Consider the following 8,023-nt stretch of genomic DNA (forward strand, 5'->3'; position numbering starts at 1 on the left):
ATATTTAATATTACCTAGGTAATTCTTTGTATGTGTAACATGTGTATGTAGGAGCCAGAGATCAGCCTTGGGTATCTTTCCTCAAGATGCCATCCATTTTGGTTTTGGGGACAAAGAGATTGACCCTAGGCAGCCTGGCTAGCAGACTTCAAGGACCTGTGTGTCTCCATCTCCCTAGTGCAAGTAGTACAAGAATATATCACCACACCTAGCTACTTACACAAATTCTGAGGACTGTAGAGAGAGGTCCCAATGCTTACAGATCACGCACATTGCTGAGTCAAATAACTCCCTGGCCCTATGTAGGTAATCCTATATATTTAACTTGACCAAATTCTAACGAGCAAAGGAGAAAACTTATCTAAAACTATATAAGAAAAGTTTTATAACAAAGATAAATATATGGAGTCAACTAAGAGACAGTTCTTTGGCAACTGTGGCCTCTTGTTCTAGATTTTATGCCTTTATATGATTTAAAACATAGACAGGCGAACAGTTATAAATCTAGGCTAATGACTATACAACACAAAGATGTCCATTTTTAGCATCAGTAACATAGAGTCGGGGGCTAGAGTTTTGAAGGTACAGAGAGGCCCATGTTTGCAACTCAAGTTGATTTCAAATAGCTGCCATTTTTGGGTGCTATATGCCATCCCCATAGCAGCCACAAAGAAAATACACATAAGATATGTGAAAACCACAGTAAGGAAAGAATACAAATACATCACTATAAACATTCTAAATCCCCAGAAAAGTAGAAAGGGAGAAAGCAGGGACTAAGAATTAGAAGACACGGAGAAAGCAAGAAAGCAAACTAAAAAGGTACTCTAAAAGCAGGGTTAAAGGATGCAATGGGATAATACTTGGCCATAAAAAGGAAGCAAATGATGATCCGTGCATCATATACTTCCATATAAATGAATCGCGAAGACACAATACTAAACAAAATTAGCAAGTCATAAAAAGTCACATGCTATACGATGTCACTGACGTAAGAGCCCTAGATCCTTTAAGCTGATGATAGAGGCAAGGAAACAGTGTTAACTGCCTACCAAAGCCAACAGAGAGGAGGAAAGCTGAGTCATTCTTTGATAGACGTTCTTTGATGGGAGTGGAGTGTTTGCATGGCAAGAGGAGAAAGCAAGCAAGCCGAAGTACAGCAGTCATGATTCACATTTTCTGCTTCCTGACCATAGATACAAGATGAGCAACTGCGTCACATTTCCGCTGCCACGACTTCCCAAAAATGGGCTGTAGTTCTCAGAGCATAAGCCTGAGTCAACCCTTCCTCCCTTCAGTTGCTTCTGGCTGGGTAGTTTGTCACAGCAATAAGAAAAGTCACTCAGTGGTTAAGAGCACTGGCTGCTCTTCCAGAGGACCTGGGTCCAATTTTCAGCACCCACATAGCAACTCACATTTGTCTGTAACTTCACTTTCAAGAAATCTGACACCTGACACAGATACACATGCAAGCAAAATGTCAATGCACATAATTTTTTTTTTAAAATCCGTTTTTAAAAAGAAAATTAATTATGGTCACATTCCATGCACATATACTCAGCATTAACTGGACTATGGGGCTTATTAATAACAAGTTAAAACGAAGATATGGAAAGGAGATGGAATGATGGAGAGCTGGAGGGAGGTAATAATGCATGGATAGGATCTATATACATTGCACAAAACTTTCAAATGTTAAAGATTAAAGCTTTTATTCTAAATTGATGAAGGAAATATAGGCTTCTCTTTTCCATTGACGATATAACATAAATACTAATTTCCACTTACAGATCACTAAATAATTACCAAGTAGTTTTACAAATACTACTTCGGACAAGACCAACTAGGGCAATAAAAAAAAAAAAAAAGCCACCCGAGCTTGCCTTGAGGAAGGCTGGTGGAGCAGAAGTCAACAGCAGACACTGGAGCTGGCCCAGTATTTTCAGTGTTCTGGAGAGTATTACTCCCTAGGGGAAGAAGGACTAGCAGAAGCTGGGTTAATTCAGGAGTAGCTTCATCTCACATCTATACACGTGTTGGCCCATGAGACCCATGAGAGCTGTCAATAACCCTGACAAGCATGATAAACAGGAAAATTGCCCTGAAGATACTTCAGTCTTAACGAAGAACTGTCTGTGAGTCACCGGAACCCTTGTGTGCAGTGACTATTTGTTTTTCTTGCTTCTCCTATGGTTTGCTTTACAGTTTTGGTAGAGGAGCCTGGTTGCTATTCAAGTATCAAATTTCTTCAACTCTGGTTAAAAGTAGAGGTGTGATCTAGCCAGGAGGTGAGCCCACAGTCCAGGCTAGCCCAGTTTAGTGACATCTTCCTAGAACTGAAGTGATTGATGTAGGAGGGTCCTGCCCATTGTGGGTGGTACTACCCCTGGGCAGCTATTCCTAGGATGTATCATAAAGCATGCTGAGAAGCCATGACAAGCAAGACAGCAAGTAGTGTTTTGTTCCATGGCTTCTGGTTCAGTTCCTGCCTCCAGGTTCATCCTCTAAGTTGCTTCCCTAACTTCTTTCAATGATAGATAATGATGTGGAAATAGAAGTGAAATAAACCCTTCCCCAAGTTGCCTTTGGTAATGGTATTTTATCACGTCAATAGAAACCCTAAGACATGGGCTGATGTCAAATTACCCCAGATCGGTAGCTTAAACAGCAGATATGTATTTTCTTACAGTGGAGACCAGGGGTCTAAAATCAAGACATGGGAAGTCTCAGTTTCTTCTGAGGCATTTCTTCTTGGTCCACATATGGATGTTTTCTGTCTGTTTCCTCTCGACATCTTTCCTCTGTATGGTAAAGTGGACCTATCTCTATTTCTTTTACTGATAAGGGTACAGTTAGGATAGATTAAAACACACCCTAAAGATCTCACCTTAACTTCTTGAAAGGATGATCTCTCACACTTCCCAATATCATCATGTGATGAGAAGCCGGAATCCAGCTTCATCATTAGCAATTGAGAAGGAGGAGGAGTCAGAGGGTGGCTCACACCTTTAATTCCAGCATTCAAGAGGCAGAGACAGGTGGATCTTTGAGTTCGAGGCCAACCTGATCTACCAAGTGAGTTCCAGGACAGGTTCCAAAAGCTACAGAGTGAAAACCTGTATCAAAAAAACTGGAGAGAGAGAGAGACAGAGAGACAGAAAGGAGGGTGGAAGGAGGAAGGGAGAGAGAGGGAGGGAGGGAGGGAGAGGGAGGGAGGGAGGGAGGGAGGGAGGGAGAGAGAGAGAGAGAGAGAGAGAGAGAGAGAGAGAGAGAGAGAGAGAGAGAAGCAGCTAGAACAATGACCTAATGACTGGTAGCCGCTTTGGACATAGGGCACAGACTTACTCTGCTCAGATCTATACTGCCTCATCTTGCAACTCTACCACCTTGGAGAAGACTGCTTCAATTTTCTATTCTTTAGTCCCCTGTACCATAGCCCACTTTCTGCTGTCCTAAAAGACTGTTTGAGGCAGGATGATTTATAAAGAAATTTATGTTTTTACAGGGTAGAGACTGGACGGTCCAAGTCTAAGAGACTATATCAGATGCACACCTTCTTACTACGTTATAACGTTGCAAAACAAACAAACAAACAAACAAACAAAAAAGGTATCTTGTAGAGAGACAAAATAAGCTACCAGTTCATCTGTCCTTCTCATCTTCTAAAGGCACTAACTCCATCATCAGGCCCCATCCTCATGACTTTACCTAATCATAATTACCTGTTAAGTCATCCTTTCCAAATGTATTGACCTAGGACGCTGGGGATTCAGTTTCCCCAAATGTGGATTCTGGGAAGGCAAACATACAAGCTACCGGGTTCCATCTGCACAATGGTATTTGTAACTACTTTGGGGGTGGTTATAAGGAGGACATTGCCTAGCAAATTAATAAATGAATAGACTTTTTTTTCAAGGAGTATGGAGGGGTGGCCTGTATTCTGCTGAGACTGTGTTCCTAAACAACAGCTTGAGTGTCAAAGTCACAGAGAAGTGTAGGGTTGGGTGCATCATTACTCCACAGCCGAGGACTGCAGCTGCCACATCTGCACTTGGGACTTCCAGCTTGCAAAGAAAAAGTCATTTTTATTCATCAGGACACTTCCCGCTAAAGGTCAGTGCAAGTCCTTGATGTGACTAATTCAGCATCCTCCATATTCTAGCAATGAATATTAGAAATCACAATAGTACTGATAATCCAGAAGTCTTGTTGTTTGAACTCTACACTATTGTTTGTAACTGACAAAATGTTAAATGATAATAATCACTGATTTCGTTCCCATTTCCTTCTTGGATCAAGGAGATAAAAAAGCCATCAACCCAATCTCCTTGCTCAGAAGCCAACATCATCACCATATATAGTGAGATTTGGGGAAGGTAGGCAGATCATTCTTGGGCAATACTCTTTTCTGACTATATATGTGTATATATATAATCAACACCAGTCTTGCTTCTCATACCAGGGTCTTATGATACTCCAAACTTTATACTTTTGCAGTATTATTGTCAATATTAAGCTCAAATAGTCCACAGTCAGCGGTATTCTGCTATAATGACTTCAGTGGACCATACCTTTGTCTGCAATGCAGTCTTTCAAGTATCTGCTACCAAATTCACTGGTGATGCCGGCTGCTGCTGCCTGGTGGCTGCAGAGTAGCCATGTACAGAGAGAGCTATTTCATCATGAACCATGTGAGAAGTCACTAGCGGAAGACATCCCCACCCCAAGCATCCGGTGATAAAGGATAACATTCATCTCAAAACAACCCAGCCACAGGACACTGCAGCAGGGCAGGAAGTGGAGCTACTCTTGCGGATGGTTGATTTAGCCCCACACCATCTGTGGAGGACACTGGTCATTAGTCAAGCAAGAAATGCCTTACACAGCTGGGAAGCTGAGCAGTGGGCTGGTGGATGTAGCCCATCACACTTGGAATGAAGGGTCTGGGGCCCTACTCACAAAGCAATCACCTGGATAAACATGAACCAGACATGTTTCTTGTTAAGTCAGCTCCTCTTCTTCCAGTGAGAAATGTGAGCTACAGTCTGTTTCTAGGGAAGGAACTCTTCTCTAATGAGAATTTGACATGTTTTGTTTTTCACTGTATTCTATGTATATAGCTGAAAACTCTTGCAGCTCTCCAGGTAAGGATCACAGCTATTGCATTGATGGACAGTCTAATACTCAGGCAAACACTTTCAGCCTCAGCTTCTCTGCCACGTCACATCTGCTACACTTCACTGTGTCAACCAAGAATAGATTCCTGAGTGTTTTTAACTGTGCACGGACTGTATTTGTTTTCCTGCCCTACTCCTGAACTTTGAAGTTCTTGGTAACATTGGAAGATATATCTCAAATTTACTTTTTCACTGGATCACACAAGTCCTTTAGCTGATTCTGCCTTGATTTTATGGTTCTTGACAAGCAAGCCTCATAGTGGAAGGTATTCCAAAGAGCTCATGTCTTCTTCTTGGGTGCAAAGCTTCTTGGGTGCATACCTCCTTACAGTCTGGGTAATCAATTGGAACACTTGTAGGCCAAGGAACAATGCTGGAAATCATGGAAAAGGAATGACAATTCCATGACCCAGGATCAACCAGGAACCAGCCCCTGGCCTGCATTTACTCTGATACACTAGAGAAAAATCTTTGTTACTCATTCATGAAGATAGTTTCCTGTATACTCAGAGTGTGGTGTGCACATTGAAAAGTAAACTTCTTGAAAATGTTGGGTTTCTCTAGGACCTAGCAATAATAAGCACAATATCCAAAAAGAGGTTGGAGAGGAAGATAAATAGTTCATCCATATAACCACAATAAACAGAGTCCCCATGACCTACTAGAGTTCTTCCAGGGTGGATGATCAAGGGAGTCCAGGGCTTTCTAGTGTCTCACACCTGCTCTCTGAGCTGCTATGTATTAGGGCTGCTCAGCATGTTCACTGCTGAGAACACTGGATGCAGCTGTCCATCCTTCTGGGAATCTCTAGCAAGTTTCTGGCCTCTGCCTCTCAATCCATGTAAGGTGACTCCATAACAGTAGGGAAGGTACCAAAGAGGATGGATGTGGGTACCATTAGGATGTGGGTGCCATTAGTACAAAGGGTAAAACATTATCTCTCTCTCTCTCTCTCTCTCTCTCTCTCTCTCTCTCTCTCTCTCTCTCTCTGTTGTGTGTGTGTGTGTATGTGTGTTTCAGAGCTAAGTAGTTCTGAGTTCTGATCCTTGGTCCACCTTACCCATAGGCACATGAACAGGGCAAGCTACTTCAGTTATCAAGGTAGACTCTCCCCTAAATTGCCACATGAGAAAACAGGAATGAATGATGAGAGGAACTAGAGGTGTTCATTTCTCACTCAGGTAGTTATTTGCCCTTTGAAAACTTAATATTTGTGGAGATTTTGCAATTTCCTAAGGACCTATACCTGTGCAGATGCTCTGTGTATGTGTAAGTCTGAGAAATGGTCATTTCTGGTATGAGACACAGGACTCTTCTAAGTTCCCTGGTCCAGTTGACATTTGTAGATGAGGCAGTGCAGAGGACAAAGATCTCCACATGTAGGGTAATAACCTGTGGACTTCATGAGTAAAAGAACTAGAGGCCCTCTGTCCCCTCTCTCCATCCTAGTTCTTAGTTTCTGGCAAAGATCTGAAGACTCACGGGGAAAGGAGTCCCCCGCCCCATCTCTCTAGCCTGGATTCTGTTCTTGAATGCTCACTCTGCTGTCAGCCAGGAATGAGTGGGCCTGGATCACAGTGTTCAGTACCTCTCACAGGTCCAATCTGTGCTCCGTCTAGACAGACAGCTGGAGACTGGCAGCAGGGGATATCAAACACTCCAGGGTGGAGGACACGCTGTGACAAAAGTGTTCTCTTCTTGTCTTCCTCGTTCCCATCTCCCTGAAGCCTGTCAGGAGTAGCTGAGGGCTAGGCTCCTTTAAGTCAGAGATTTCTGGATACTGGTGATGTCTTTGTCCTGCCTCTCAGCTTTCTCCATAGCAGGAAGCCAGACAGCCATGGTGGCACATGTCACATAGGCTTCCAGGATTGGTCTGTGCCCTTCTCAGCTTCTCATCTTTCAATTGCAAATTCACCCTCACCAGGCATTGGGGATATCTGGGATTCTTTTGCTGCTGGATTTTGGCCTGTGTGTTGTACCAGTCAGATCCTTTATGATCTGGCCCCTTCTCGCCATCTCTCCCATCTTCCTTTCTGACCTCACTTCATGTTTTACATTTTGTCAGCATCCCATGCCATGTTCCTTCTGCCATGGCAACCCAACCTGTCACCAAACGAACAGAATCCTCCCGCCCTACCCCACCTCTACCTCATTCCTACCCCCTGAGGCTATAACCATCTCTACACTATTAGGACCTCCTGAGTATACCGCTGTGCTGATGCTCAAACTTCAGCCCTTTCAGTTCCCTGGTTTTGCAGACATGACACGAGCCATCTTTATCATCTCGTACCACATACATAGTTGAAGCTCAATGTGCACCTCTAAAAGAAAACAAAACCTAACCATACAGGCCTCCTGTGGTTTGTTCTGAACCTCTCTGCCCTCACCACTCACTCTCCAGGGAAAAGCCAAGTTGGTGTGCCCGCAACACCAGCCTGAATGTGTCACTGCACACATAGAACACTTCAGTCACTTCTCATACTCCTTAGGATAGAGTTTCCAATCCACATCGTGCCTGAAAAATCATATTGGACTTGACCTTGCCACCATACTCTGAACACCCTTAGTTAATACTCTTCTCTTCTGAAGCAAAACAAGATACTCTAAGCTTAATGGCTTAATTACTATTGTTAATAGGGTGATTATTCTTTTATGCCATCGGTATCTAGACTTATTAACATTATCTGTGCTCAGCTATGGGTCAAGAAACAGCTCTGATGACCTTGCTGGACCCAAATGACAGAAGCTGACTAGCTAAGGCTCTGGCTCAGATGTCCTCAGAGAGATAACCGGGTCCTCCTTGATGTGGTCAAGCTTTCTGCAGTGGAATGCGCTGCCTTTTGTTT

The sequence above is a fragment of the Chionomys nivalis genome, chromosome 1, assembly GCF_950005125.1.
Source record: "Chionomys nivalis chromosome 1, mChiNiv1.1, whole genome shotgun sequence".
Taxonomy (NCBI): domain Eukaryota; kingdom Metazoa; phylum Chordata; class Mammalia; order Rodentia; family Cricetidae; genus Chionomys; species Chionomys nivalis.